At 34.5% G+C, this 14,500-nt stretch overlaps 1 pseudogene; it reads left to right on the top strand.

The window, feature by feature from the left end:
* Positions 1-318: 318 nt before the first annotated feature.
* The window catches only part of LOC119516220, a 90,880-nt pseudogene continuing 76,698 nt past the window's right edge, over positions 319-14,500 (top strand).

Below are 14,500 nucleotides of genomic sequence, written 5' to 3'. Positions count from 1 at the left end.
AACATACACTTTCACTTAGGGACTTTGTTGTTGACCCAAACTATTTCAGCTGAGTTTTGTAATCTGCAAAGATACTGTAAACAATCAGAGGCAATTTCCCACAATGCGCCTAAATGGAATGAACAGTAAGTCTAACTGATTGCTTTATAATTTTCCCATAATTAATGCTAAATCTCTTCTTAATGGAGATTCAGAATTGTGATTTCATATTCTTTGCTAAAGAGAAAATTCATCTGATTTTGTTACCGCACTAGAAACACACAACTACCTTCCCTGAATCTGGCCTCTTGGGGACAATGGCGCACTGATGCCTTACGGATGGCCGGCGAGAGGAAGGCTGAAGGGAACCGCGTGAGGCTAACAGGTGCTGACAGAGCCCAAATTCCTCCAGTCAGCCTGGACCCAGAAACAGGATTCTGTAACCAATTGGCCCAAATAGCCACAGGCGACAGCTACCATCATCCTAACATTGGGTAAACATAATCGAGAACTAGAAATTTCTTTGTTTTCAATAACAAGGCTGTGCTTTTAAAGCCCTCTTCCTACCTGTAACAATAGAAAACTGTTCCTGATAAATTCTTCAGTTTAAAAAGATGATTAAATCATATCTATGCTATGATTACTGATATGTGAATTTCATAGGTGTGTAAACAAAAGAAACATAGAAAAGTATACAATACCTTACTTTTTATTAAGATAATTGAATTTTGAGTGATTCTGCTTTCTCTAAGTTTTGATTCTCCATTGTTGTTAAAATACTATTTATACAAAACATGTGCACACAATACAAAAACTCACCCTTAAGTTAGAAAAGGATTGTGACCTCACATTTGTCCCCAGTTGAGACTATCTATATTTTAATTAACCAGGTTTTTACAATATTCCTTAATTCTTTGCTATATTGACCCAAATAAAAAATGCCTTTAAGCTGCAAAGTCTTCAACATCTAACCAAAGTTTCTGCTGATTTCTAAAGACCTTCAGAAAATTCAAGTAAAAGAAGTATGCTGAAATGCCTCTTTGCACTAATACTATGAAGCAAGTTATTTTAATACAGATGAAAACCTGTTTTGTACTATTCTATGTAATTAATAATTAATACAAATTTGTAGAAAGCTTTTCAGTATTCATGGTGATAATGATAAGAAAAATATTGTTTTATTCTAGGTTCTGGGTATTCTGAGATAAATCTAACACTCCCTGTTCTCAAATTTGGATAGTCTAATAGGAGAGACAGATACTGATTTGTAAATAAATAATTACAATCCAGGATAAAAACAATAGAAAATACACAAGTTGCAGTAATTTGGACAGTTTTTAGTGATGAGAGGAAACAGATTCTCAAAATAGGTTATATTTTACCTTAAGTTTTAAAAAATATAAATTGTTTTCACTAGATAGACAATCTAGGGGAACAGTATTTTAGACAAGATAAGAGAATGGCAAATCCTTCTGTGTTTGGGGAAAATGGTTTCATGTTACTGTTACTGTTGACCAAGTTAAGTGACAACAAAGGCAGCTCCACAGATGATGAGATATGCCATGAAATGGCTTTAACGTGAAGATATAGCTGATGGGAAACCATGGAAAGTTTTCATGCCAGTGAGAGAGAAGATGCAAACTTTGTTACAGTGTTATCAAAATAGTTTAGTTTATCAGCAGAGAACCAAAAGGCAAATGATGAAGAAAGTTCCTTTTCTCCATTCCTCCAGCTCTGAGTACAGTTCCCAAGGGCAATCACTTTTACCTGTTATTCTAGTAGTAACCTTCAACATTGCTAAATCAAATGTGCTTGCCATTTTCTTGATTTATAAATTATAGACATTAAGTCTATTTGGATGGAAAAGGCTTTAGCTAGAGAAACCAAGTGCCCTATTTTTCTTTGGATAGCCCACTTATATCCTATGTGGTATAACTATTAACAGCACTCCTTTTAACTTTTGAAATCTCCCAGTTTGGAAAATAAAGTACATGCTACATAGCCACCCTCCCTTTAGTTCTCTCAGCCACTTCACCTTGTCTGGTCCCTTCTCCTTATATAATCACATGATTGTTTTAAGTTAAAATTAGAAATTATAATAGTTAATCCTTATTGAATGACTACTATCTGTTAGACATTCTTTTATGTGTTTATATGTATTAAAACATTTAATTGTCATAGGGACTTATTAGATGTAATCTTTTACAGGCAAGGAAACTGAGTCACAGGGAAATTAAGTAGTTTGCTTGGGGTTATACCACTAGTAGGAATTGTAGACAGGAATCAATCAATACAAGTAATCCAGCAACAGAGTGCACACTTGTTACTACTTCATTGTATTCATCATTGTGACCACATAAATATTGTTCAATTCACAGCAAAATAAATAAAGCTCTATTTTATTTCTTGTTTAAATTTCTGCTTATTTTCTTGGAATTATTGTGTCTCTTTTTAATCTGCTTAATTTTTCTAATATCCTTAATTCTTTCTAAAAGCTCAATCATTATACTGACTTTAACAAGTTTACTTCATATTTCTGGAGAGTAGCCTCTTGGACACTCCACATATGTCCTCTCATTTCAGTCTAAACTTACTTTTCTCTGGTGGCTTCCAAGATCCCAGGTCTTTCTCTTTCTTAGTGTATGCCCTTGTTTTTTGGGGATTTATTCTTAATATCTTCTTAGAAAAAGGTTGCATGAAGATAAATTTCTGAATCTGTGAAGCTCTGATATCTTAATTCTTTCCTCACACTGGATTGATAGTTTGGCTGAATTACAGCTTGAAAATAATTTTCCAAAAGGATTTTGAAAACAATATTCATTATCTTCTAGGACCTAGAGTTGTTCTGAGATATTCACTGCCATTTTCATTTCCATTCGTTTGTGCCTGGCTTATATTCTTTCTGAAATATGACACTGTGGCTTGCTCTATCATTATGATAGACCCCTTCAATCTGAAGTCTGATGTTCTTCAGTTCTCAAAAATTTTCTTATGCTATTTCTTTGAAAATTCCCTCTCAGTTTTCCCTGTTTTCTCCTACTAGTTGGATGATGGAACATCTGTAAGGATATTCTAAATATTTTATTTATTTATTTATCTTGAATATTTTTGATGGCTTACTTTGGTTCATTTTCTAGGGGATTTCTTTGAATTTATCTTTTAACTCTTCTTTTGTTTGCTTGTTTTTTTTTTTTTTTTGTTTGTTTGTTTTGTTTTGTTTTGTTTTTGTTTTTTATATTATTTTTTTTCTCAGTTTGGCCCAGATTTTTAACTTCCAAGTTTAATATTTTTTGTAACTTTTTTTGTATAATGCTATTCTTGTTTTTTAGATGTTACATATTTCCACAGTTCTCTTAGTATGATCATTGACCTTTTTGTTTTCTTTGTTCCCTGAATTATCTATACATTCTAATTTTTTTTGTTTTGTTTTCTGTTTTCTTTTTAATGTGACTGAATTTCCACAAATGTTCATTGATTTTTGTTTGATTTTTGTTGATGTACAAATGAGACATGAAAAAAACTGCTAATTGGTTCTGAGTTAAGGGTAAGAACTTTTCACTGGCATGCTTTTTTTCTGAATGATAACTTAGGGAATTGACCTCTTCATTGAGTTCACCCAGTTTTGAAAGCTCTTTCTCAGGGATTCTTCTGGACCTCCTGAGAAAAATTCTCTAATCTTCTCTTTGTGGGATAGATGTTAGGCTGCTGCTGCTCTGTAAATTTAATGGGTGGACAGGGAATTGGTAATCCAGTCAATTTGATTACAAACTCTAAATTAATTTTTCTATGACCCTAAATCCCAGGGCTTTCCCTTGACTTTTTAATATAATAAATCTGAATTCTTGCCTACATGGTAGTTGCTGTTTTAGTTCACTAAAGCTGCTGAAATGAAATATATCTGAATTGGACTGGCTTTTTATAATGGGGTTTTATTGGCTAATAAGCTTACAGTTCTGATGCCATGAAAATATCCCAATCAAGGCATCATCATATAAATACCTGGACTCTGTCAGATGGCAAGGCACATGGCATCTGCTGGTTCCTTCTTTCTCTTTGGGATTTTGTTGCTTCCATCTTCTGTCTTCAATGTCTTCTTCTGTTTCTGTGGCTTCCTCTCTGTTTCTGTGTCTTTCTCTCTCAGCTTCTGTGTCTTTATCTCTGTATTCTGTGAATTTCATCCTCTTACAAAGGTCTCCAGTAAGAGGATTAAGACCCACTTGAGGCATGCCTCAACTGAAATAACCTAATCAAAAGGTCCTACCTATAATAGGTTTACTCCTACAGGAATGTATTAGCTATAAGAACATGATCTTTTTGGGGGTACATAATAAATTCAAACAATCACAGTTGTCTAATGCACTGTAACTCATGCTTTCAAATCTGGGATTTTGAATGATGAACAAATGTCTTATCATTAGTCTCTGCTGCATGCATCTCAAGTATTTGCCTTCTGTACCACATTGTCATTTAACAATAATCCATCTGTTTTCCACCTTCTAATACTTTGTTGAAATCTTTCAGCAATTGATGTCCACACTCTCACTAACTGAGGTCTTGGTAAACAATGAAGATAGATATGTGAATTATTTCCTTACTATAGCATGAAAGATAGATTTATGGAGAATAATCCTAGTAGAAGGTACACAAATGAAATTGTTGCAGTTACATGAGACTGGGAATCATGATATGATATGTGCTTAAAATGGGTGATTGCGAATGAAGAATGTGATTTGAAAGAGAATTTGGAGTAGAATCCACAGACATTTGTGACCAACTAGATGTAACAGGTGAGGGGAAAATGAGCCTATAATGGTATAGTAGGTCTCTGTACACTGAAAGATAAATAAATGATGTTGACCTTAAAAAGTAAGAAGGACAATGCTGCCTCTGAGACAGAAAAGAGGAAAGACTAGTTGAATATGTAAATACATATGTGAAATTAGAAAGACATTAGTATTCATTTCTCATTCAACAAACAGTTTTTTGGAGCTAAGCAGTATTCTAGACAATGGAAATAAAAAATATAAATAACTCTTGCCCTGGAGGGGCTTCTGGTTTAGTAGATTGAGTTGGAGTTTAAGTTCTGATGGGTCCTACTGAATTAAAAACCACAGATTTATATCAACAACAATGAGAAGAGTTGTGTGATTTTTTTCCCCAGAATCACATATATATTTTAGAATAGGAGTACATAATGATAATACAGGGTAGATGCAACATAATAGAAACAGGGTTACAATTTTGAAAGGATTGGTGAAATATAATTTAAATTTGTATACCATGGAATCCTTATTTGGCAGAAAAGAAGTGAATCCAGAAAGGCACTGATGGAGTTAGCTTTAAATGATGGGTCAAGAAGCTGGAGATTCCAGTGAAGTTAGTGAACAGAAAGACGGTTAGCATTGTACCAAAAATAACTACTCATCGCCCCAAAACCACTCCGTTTAAGTAATAGTGCATCCCAATATTTGGCTGCACACAGAATTACTAGGCTTAGAACTACATTTCCCAGCTGCCTTTTTAGCTACATATGGTTAGGTGAGTAAGCTTAACCCATGGGATGTGGGTATAAGGAATGTGTGCAGCTTTTGGATCACAGCATTTAATAAGAAAGCTACTGGCCCTCCATTCTCTCTCTTCCTTCTGAGGGCTGGAAAATATGTATGATAGTAGTGGACCGGTTTCAAATATATGAACAAAGACAGCCCCATAGAGGTGGAAAAACTACAAGACAGAAGTAAGTATGAAACAGAACCATCTGCTACCCTGTGCCACCAATTTCCGCAATGTTTCCTGAGGAAGAGCCCTTGGATTTGGGGGTCTGTTTGTTCAGCAACTTACCCTATGACCTAACTAATGTGGGTGGAGTAATGATGTGAGGCCTAGTAACCAGAGATTACTATATTAGATTTTGTGACTTCAGACATGGTATAGTTCTGAGGAACAAAGTATACAGGATGGTATCATGCAAAATGGTTGCTAAAACAAAGTGAAAGTTAATAAAGTAAATGATAGAAAGGTAATCTTAGTTTTAGCAAATGGGGTTAACAATCTATAAGGTTATTGAAATTACCTGGATGAGAACAGGAATGAGGGTGTAAAAATTAAAAGAATAAACCATATGACAAAGTTCTCAATGAAAATGGGAAAATCTTGAATAAAATAAATTATGGGGACATTGAGAAGTGGAGATCAGTACCGTTGATTTGTAAGAGTAATAAGTTCCTAGTAAAACTAGTAATACAGACTACTGATGATTTCAGTCCCAGTGCTATCATTAAGTAACTTGGCAAATCATTTAACATCTCTGGGTCAAAGTTCTGTAAAAGGAGAATATTGGATTAGACTTGAGTTTCTTGCAGCATTAACATTTCATCGTTCTAACTTAGAATTGAATCCAAGTTCCCTAATTTTAATCACAGGGAATGCTTCTACTTGCTTTAAAACCATCATGGCACTGCACATTTAAAGGAGGATAAGCCCAGGGCTATTGCCTCTTGGGAAGGGTGTTGCAATGGTACTTACACAAGTGACTTCTCTCCTCTCTCCTGCAGAGATACTCAGTTTCAATTTTGTTTCCTCTGTAGCTGGGAACTGTAGTCCACAGCTGTGCGAGCTGATTCCCAATTACCGTGAGCTAGAGGAAAATATAAGCCCAGAAGGAGACGAGGCCTGAGGAGGAGCAAGACTCTGGTTGGGCAGTATCCTGGGTTTTATCTCTGACCTGTGCCACTTTATCACCCAGCTGCCCATGGAGAGGAGTCTGCTTATACAACAGCTTTTTTGATGTTTCTTTTTTTATTTGTTTTTCCCTCTTGATTGCTATTATCTCACTTTTGAATGGTTTATTTCAAATTGCATATGTGTGTGGGCGAGTGTGGGTGTGTGTTTTGTACATATGACATAGCATTACTTATTTCCAAGCTTTCAAATAATCCAATCAAAATTTTGATAAGCCAGAGTTATATGAAGGTGATGTTCTCTGCCAGTGAGCCCTAAGCTTTTTTTTTTTTTTCTTTTAGTGCTCCTTTTACATTTGATGATGATACTTTGCATCTTTCTAACCCTCTGCATCCCTTATACTTTCCTTCTTGGGTTCACCCAGCCAACTTGGGTGCAGTGTTCTTGCCACACACACAGTACCACACCTGCATATTTTCCTTCCTTTACTAATAAGGCAAATAGCAACATAGGACAGATACGGCCTCAATCACCAATGTACTCATGTAAAGATGTAGAGTCTTACTGCATTGAGTTTGTCTCTAGTAACCATGGAATAGAACTTCAGAACCATATTCTTTTCTACCTCTAACTCTTCATAAAAAGACCATGCGGGAATCACTGTTTCTTAGGGGCTGTTGTGAAAGCACTGTTTCCCTCACACCAAAGATCTTCCCAATTCTCTCTTGGATTGCCATGATTACCTAGTGGGCTATGGTGTGCACTTTAATGCTTTAATTTGAAGAAAAAAGATAATTGAAGAAGAGATGTTGATTGGTAGGTGCTTGTTCTGTAGTTGCTGCTATCACCATGTTTAAAGTTTTGATCTTCTATTAAAAAGGAAGAGGTTAGTTATGAAGCTAATGCTGCCAGAGCTTACACTCTCTAAACCACCAGTGCAGGCCAGGTTCATCAACACTGTTCCATTTAGCACCTTTATAGACCCAATGTAGCATTAGTTGCTGTGGTAAATTAGCCAGTGTTGGGAACATATTTGTATTTTTCACAACAAACTGTCTTGCAGTTTGTAGACACCAAAAAATTTGAATGAACGTAAATAGCACTATATTGAGTAATACATTTCAGAGATTTTTTTTAACATGTTCATGCCTCTGATATCCATGGTTATAGAAGATCCTGCAGAAGTGTTAAGCTTTGAAATAGCAATAGCCCAAGTGTGTGTTAGGTAAAGTATGAATAAGAACTCTTTATCCCTTATCCTGATTAATTGTTATGACAAAATTAACTGTAGTGGTAGTTTTCAAAGTATCAGGATAGAACCTACATCACAGGTATACTCACACATTCAGAAGACAATTTCTTCATTTTTTGTTTTTTGTTTATTTTAAACTCAGCAGGGTCATCGCTGTGAACATCAATTATTTCCACATTCTAGATATGTTAAACTGCATTTAGGATACTTATGGTTGACATCAAGGATGCAAACCAGGTTTGCTATAAAATATAATATTAAATTTTCACTGAGTGTAATCAGTCACAACATCTCACGTTTCACTCTGTATTAGCAATTGCAATGTATTAATGTATTTATTACTACTTTTCTTCTCTCAATTACTGTATTGAAACCAGGACAGATATGTTAAATGAATGGGTATGATTCCAACAGGACTCATTTTGAGCTCTGTCATATGTTTAATTTTTCTAAACCATGGCAAAACTGCCAATGTTTCTTCTTTTATCACCAATTTTTTAATGCTCTTTTTTTATTAGAGAAGATGTAAGTTTACAGAAATATCATCCATACAATACAGAATTCTCATATACCACCATATTATCAACACTTTGCCTTAGGGTGGTACGTTTGCTACAATTCATGAAAGAACATTTTTATAATTATACTATTAATTATAATCATTTACATTACTGTTCACTGTTGGTAGTATGCAGTCCTATGTGTTTTTGTTTGTTTATTTATTTTAAAAATTTTTGGATTTTTTTATTAGGCAAGTTGTGGATTTACAGAACAACCCTGCATAAAATACAGGATCCCCATATACCACCCTATTAACACCTTGCATCGGTGTGGTGTATTTGTTGCAATTGATGAAAGCACATTTTATAATTGTACTATTAACTATACTCTATGGTTTAACTTACGTTCACTGTGTTGTGTAGTTCCAGCTATAATTTTTTAATTAGTATTTAGTAATATATATATAACCTACTATTCCCCTTTTTAACCACATTTAAATAAAAAATATAGTACTGTTGATTACATTCACAATGCTGGGCCATCATCACCACCATCCAGTACCAAAACTTTTCCATCACCCCAAAGAACGCTATGCAATTTCAGCATTAGTTCCCTATTTAGACCCATTCCAGTCCCTGGTAACCTATATTCTAGTTTCTGACTCTCTGAATTTTCTTATTTTAATTATTTAGTACCAGTGAGATCATATAATAATTAACTTTTCATGTCTGACTTATTTCACTCAATATAATGTCTTCAAGATTCATCCATGGGGTCACATATACCAGAACTTCATTCACACATTTTGTTTATCTGTTTATCAGTTGATAGAAACTTGGGTTGTTGTTATGAACAACAGTGTGCAAATACCCGTTCGAGTCCCTGCTTTCAACTATTTGGGAATATACCTAGAAGTGGGATTCCGTGTCACATGGTAATACTGTACTTAACTTTCTGAGAAACTGCCAAGCTGTCTTTCATAGAAGCTGCACCATTATACATTACAACCAACAATGAATTAGTGTTCCTATTTTTCCACATCCTCTCCAACAAAGGTCATTTTTCATGTTTTAATAGTAGCCATTCTTATAGATTTGAAGTAATATCTCATTGTGGTTTTGATTTGCATATAGCTATATTAATTAGGATTCTCTAGGAAAACAGAACCAAAAGGAGATACCTGTAAATATGAGATTTTATAAAAGTGTCTCACACAACTGTGGGGATGCACTAGTCCAAATTCCATAGGGCAGGGTGTGAGCTGGCAACTCCAGTGAAGATCTTCGATGAATTCCCCAGGAGAGGCTGGCTAGCTAAGAGGAAATTTTTCCTTCAATTTGTTCCTTCTCCATCCCCTCCAGTCCAGATTGGTGGGGGTTCCATTTATACAGATCTTGCAAAAAATTTTTTGGCTTGGCATGAAGCATTCAGGGGTCAAAACTGTCAGACAATAGGACCTTCCACAAATCCTTTCCGGATAACTCTGTTTCCAATCCTGACTTGTACTGAAATGGCTTTCTCCAAAATGTCTCTGGGTTTGTCTCTCTTAGCTTCTTCAACTTCTGTGCATCTAAGCATTGGGGTCCTCTCTTAGCTTCTCTGGAGCAGACTCCGGGCTAGCATATCCAAACATCTCCAAGCATCTAAACTCACCAGCAAGAGTTTTTCCAAAAGTTTCTCTCAGCTGCTCTCTTATAGGACTCCAGTACATTAATCAAGACCCACCCTGAATGGGTGGAGTCAAATCTCCATGGAAACATTCAATCATGAGGTCACACCCTAATCAGAAAGATTAATAAATCTGCACCCACAAGATTGCATTAAAGAATATGGCTTTTTCTGGGGGACATAATAGATACAAACTGGCACATCCCTGGCAGCTAATGATGTTGAGCATATTTACATGTGTTGTGGACCATATGCATATTTTCTTTGGAGAAATGTCTATTTAGGTCTTTTGCCTGTTTTTTTAATTGGGTTGTTTGTTTTTTATTGTTGATTTATAGGATTTCTTCATATATTCTGGATATTAAACCTTTATCAGATATCTGGTTTCCAAATATTTTCTCCCAATGTGTAGATTGTTTTTTTACTTTCATGAAAAAATCCTTTGAGGCACAAGAGCTTTTAATTTTGATGATGTCCCATTTATGTATTTTTTTTTCTTTTATTATTTGTGCTTTGTAGGTAAAATCTAAGAAACTGTTGCCTAACAACAGGTCACTGAAGAGGTTTCCCTACATTTTCTTTTACTAGTTTCATAATTCTGGTTCTTATATTTAGATCTTTGATCAATTTTGAGTTAATTTTTGTGTATAATGTAAGGAAGAGCTCTACCTTCATTGTTTTGCATATGGATAGCCAGTTCTCCCTGCAATATTTGTTGAGGAGTCTATTTTTTCCCAGGAGAGGACTTGGCACCCTTGTCAAAAAGCAGTTGGCCATAAAGGTAATGGCTGTTTTCTGAACTCTCAGTTTGATTCTATTTGTGTATATATCTGCCTTTGTGACAGTACTATGTTGTTTTGATTTCTGATGCTTTGTGATAAGTTTAAATATCAGGAAGTGTGAGTCTTCCCATTTCATTCTTATTTGTCAAAATGGCTTCGGCTGTTAGAGGCCCCTTACCATTCCATATAAATTTGATGATTGGATTTTCCATTTCTGAAAAAAAAAAGACTATTAGAATTTGTATTGTATTGCATTGAGTCTGTACCTTGCTTTGCACAGAATTGGCATTTTAGCAATATTTAGTCTTTCAAGCCATGTACAATGAATGTCCTTCCATTCACTTAGATCTTCTTTGATTTCCTCAGCGATGATTTGTAGATTTCTGTATATACATCCTTTTTTTCCTAGATATTTGATTCTTTTAGTTGCTAATGTAAATGGAATTATTTTCTTGATTTCTTCTTCAGAGTGTTCATTACTAGTGTATAGAAAACTACTGATTTTGTACGTTGATAGTGCCCTGCCACTTTGTCAAATTCGTTTATTAGTTCCAGTAGCTTTGTTGTAGATTTTTCAGGATTTCTGTATATAGGATTATGTCATCTGCAAAGAGGGGAAGTTCCATTTCTTTCTTTCCAGTCTGGATGATTTTTATTACTCTCTTTTGCATAACTGCTCTGGCTAGAAGTTTCAGTACAGTGGGGACATTGGATATCCTTGTCTTATTCCTGACCTTAAAGGGAAAGCTTTCAGTCTTTCACCATTTAGTACGTTGTTAGCAGTGGGTTTTTCATAGATGTCCTTTATCATGTTGAGGAAGTGTCCTTCTATTCCTAGTTTTCTAATTTGTTTTTTATTAATAAGGGGTGCAGAATTTTGTCAAATTCCTTTTCTGCATCTGTTGAGATAATCATTTTTTTTTCCTTCATTCTGTTAATGTGATGTATTACATTAGTTGATTTTGCATACCTGGGATGAATCCCACTTGATCGTGATATATAATTATTTTAAGGTGCTGTTAGATTCCATTTGCGAGAACTTTGCTGAGGGATTTTTGCATCTATATTCATAATATCCAAGGGATATTGGTATGTAATTTTCTTCTAGCATCTTTATCTGACTTTGGTATGCAGGTAATTTTGATCTCATAAATGAGTTAGAGACTGTTTCCACTCTTCAAATTTTTGGACTAGTTCCAGCTGAATTGGTATTAATTCTTGGAAAGTTTGGCCAAATTTCCCTGTGAAACCACCTGTTCCTGAGCTTTACTTTATAGGGAGGTTTTTCATTACTGATTTAATCTCTTTTGTAGTTATTGGTTGTTGAGAGCTCCTATTTATTCTTGAGTCAATGTAGGTAGTTCATGTGTTTCTAGGAATTTGTCCATTTCATTTAGGTTATCTAATTTGTTGGTGTACAGTTGTGCATAGTATCTTCTTACAGTCCTTTTTATTTTTATTTTTTTGAATATTGTGGTAGGTTATCTAATTTGTCAATGTACAGTTGTATATAGTATCCTCTTACAGTCCTTTTTATTTTTCTGAATATTGTAGTAATTTCCCCCTTTTCAGTTCTTTTTTGAGTTATTTGTGTTCTCTGTCTTTTTTTGCTTCAGGCTAGCAAAGGCTTACTGATTTTATTTCTCTTTTGAAAGAATCAATTTTAGTTTTGTTGATTCTATTGTTTTAATTCTCTATTTCATTTATCTTCATTCTAATCTTTGTTATTTCCTTCCTTCTACTTGTTTTTGGTTTAATTTGATCTTTTTCTAGATCCTCCAGTTTTGGGGTTAGTTCACTGATCTGGGAAATTTCTTCTCTTCTAATGTAAGTGTTTAGAGTTATAAATTTCCCTCTCAGAACCGCCTTTGCTGCATCCCATATGTTTTGGTATGTTGTGTTTTCATTTTCACTCACCTCAAGATATTTCCTAATTTCCTTTGTGATTTTTTCTTTGACCATTGGTTGTTTAGCATCATGTTGCTTAATTTCCACATATATGTGAATTTTCCATTTCTCCTTCTATTATTGATTTCTAGCTTCATTCCACTTTGTTGCAGAAGATATATTGCATGATTGCAACATTTTTTAGTTTACTGAGACTTGTTTTGTGATGTAACATATAGTCTATCCTGGAGAATGATCCATGTGCACTCAAGAAGAGTGTGTATTCTGCTGCTGTTGGGTGAAGTGTTTTATATATATCTGTATATATATATATGGTTTAGCTGGTTTAGAGTATCCTTGAAGTCTTCTATTTCCTTATAGATCTTAGGACTAGATGTTCTATCCATTACTGAAAATGATGTATTGAAGTCTCCTTCTATGAATGTGGAACATTCAATTTCTCCTTCAAATCTGTAAATATTTGCTTCATATATTTTGGGGCTCTGCTGTTAGGTGCATATATATTTATAATCATTATGCTTTCTTATTGAATTGATCCCTTTAGTAGTATATGATGACCCTCTCTGTCCCTCATAACTATTTTTTACTTAAACTCTATTTTATCTGATATTAGTGTATTATCTCTTTTGGTTATCACTTGCATGGAGTATTTATATTCCATCCCTTCTCTTTCAACATATTTATGAATTTGAATTTAGGTTGAGTCTCCTATAAAAAGCAAAGATTGGGTCAGACTTATCTATCCACTCTGCCAACCTTGGCTTCTTGACTACAAAGTTCAATTGTATTTACACTTAAAATAACTACTGATGATGAAATACTTTCTTCTGCCATTTTCCTAGTTTGTAAGTCTATTTCCTTTTTTTTGACCCTCAATTTCTCCATTAATGCCTATGTTCATAATTATTTGAATTTTTGTATTATACCAATGTGAGGCCTTTCCTATTTCTTTATGAATATTTTTTCAGGTATTTTCTTGTGGTTACCATGGGATTAAATTTAACATCCTAAATCTATAACAATGATATTTAATTCGATACCAACTTAACTTCAATGGCACACATATACATTGTTCCTATGCCTCTCCATTTCCCCACATTTTTTGTAACAAATATAACTTTGTACACTGTATGCCAAAAACCATAGATTTATCATTACTTTTTATGCATTTCCATTTTAGCACATGTAAGAAATAAGGACTGGCATTACATACAAAAAATACAATGTAATATTACTGGCATTTATAACTACCCATATGGTTACCTTTACTGGAATTCTTTATTTCTTTATGCTGTTTCAATCCACTTTCTATTGTTCTTTCCTTTCAGTCTGAAGAGCACCTTCTAGCATTGCTTCTAGGGCAGGTCTAGTGGTAAATAATTCTCTCAGCATTGCTTATCTGGGAATGTCTTACACTCTCCCTCATTATTGAAAGGAAGTCTTACAGGCTATAGAATTTTTGTTTGGCAGTTGTTTTCTCTCAGCACTGGATTTAGTAACACTGACTTCTTGCTTCCATGGTTTCTAAAAAAGAAATTAGCACTTCCTCTTATTGAGATTCTCTTGTACATAACTCATTGCTTATCTTTTGCTGTTTTGAGAACTCTCTCCTTGTCCTTTGCATTGGGCAGTTTGAATACTGTGTGCCTGGGTGGGGTGGTTTGAAGCTGTATGTACCCCAGAAAAACATGTTCTTAAATTAATCCTTTCCTGTGGGAGTAAACCCATT

Source organism: Choloepus didactylus, chromosome 1, assembly GCF_015220235.1.
Source record: "Choloepus didactylus isolate mChoDid1 chromosome 1, mChoDid1.pri, whole genome shotgun sequence".
NCBI lineage: Eukaryota > Metazoa > Chordata > Mammalia > Pilosa > Megalonychidae > Choloepus > Choloepus didactylus.
The sequence above is the reverse complement of the archived record's forward strand: the minus strand, read 5'-3'. Positions and strand labels throughout refer to the sequence as shown.